This window comes from Capra hircus, chromosome 5, assembly GCF_001704415.2.
Source record: "Capra hircus breed San Clemente chromosome 5, ASM170441v1, whole genome shotgun sequence".
NCBI lineage: Eukaryota > Metazoa > Chordata > Mammalia > Artiodactyla > Bovidae > Capra > Capra hircus.
Genome location: NC_030812.1, coordinates 116433093 through 116434133, shown reverse-complemented (window position 1 = coordinate 116434133; position 1041 = coordinate 116433093). Strand labels below are relative to the sequence as shown.

The window sequence follows — 1041 nt, the reverse complement described above, 5'->3', positions numbered from 1 at the left end:
TTCCTGGGCAGTCAGAACCCACTGACTGCGTCCACCGGGGGTGTTCTACATCAAGGTCAGTGTTAGCACACTGGGAGGCCAAAGGGCCTGAGAACCCTGAGCTCTGAAGGTCAGGTAGAGCCGGGGAAGAGGGTGAGGTGGGCAATGCCCAGCTGCAGTCCCGCAGAGGGTGTGCAGAGCAGCAGCCTGTTGGGGGCACAGCCCTCACGTCAGCACCGGGGGTAGGGGTTGCCCCCCACATGCCCTGGCTGTCTGGAGGAGGGGCCAGTGGTGTGTGCAACCGAGGAAAGAACCAGCTATAGTCCTGCATGTCTGTGAAGTGGGAGCCGGGACACCAAGGAACAAAGCGCCTCGCCTTTGTCCCAGGATTCTAGTCCCAGCCACGCTCCCAGGGGGCTGTCATCCTCGCCAGCCCTGAGCCCGCCCGCCTGCCACCCCAGCAGCTCTTCCAACTCCAAGCTCTGAACCTCCCTCGGCCACCAACGAGGAGAGGAGAGAGGTGCTGAGCCTGCCTTTTTATTTACACAGTCCCACCTTTTCCTCTGCAAGGAGTCGCTGAAGGTTCTGGGCTCAGGAAAAGCCTGCAGGTGATAGAGTTAAAATGAAGTTGCTCACTCGTGTCCGAGTCTTTGCTACCCCATGGACTGTAGCCCACCAGGCTCCTCCATCCTTGGGATTTTCCAGGCAACAATACTGGAGCGGGTAGCCATTTCCTTCCCCAGGGGATCTTCCCCACCCAGGGATCGAACCTGGGTCTCCTGCACTGTAGGCAGATGCTTTACCATCTGAGCCACCAGGGAAGTCCAGGCCTGTTCAAACGGAACTTCCCAGCCGCCCTTGGAACCCCAGATGCTGCGCCTTGTCAGTCATTGTACAGGCACCTCCCAGCCTGCCCTGTACTGGGAGGTCGGGCGGGGCCGGGCTGGGCGGACACACCCTTAGCAGCTGCCCTCGGGGAACCCACAGCGGACGCTGTGAGACAGGCCCGTGCCGGAGGTAGAGGGTCCCGGACGGTCTGGAGGGCCCAGGAGGGCACGTGGG

At 61.6% G+C, this 1041-nt stretch overlaps 1 non-coding gene across 1 annotated transcript; it reads right to left on the bottom strand.

The window, feature by feature from the left end:
- Window positions 729-800, bottom strand: TRNAC-ACA. The gene has a single exon. It is a non-coding gene; the product is annotated as a tRNA-Cys (tRNA).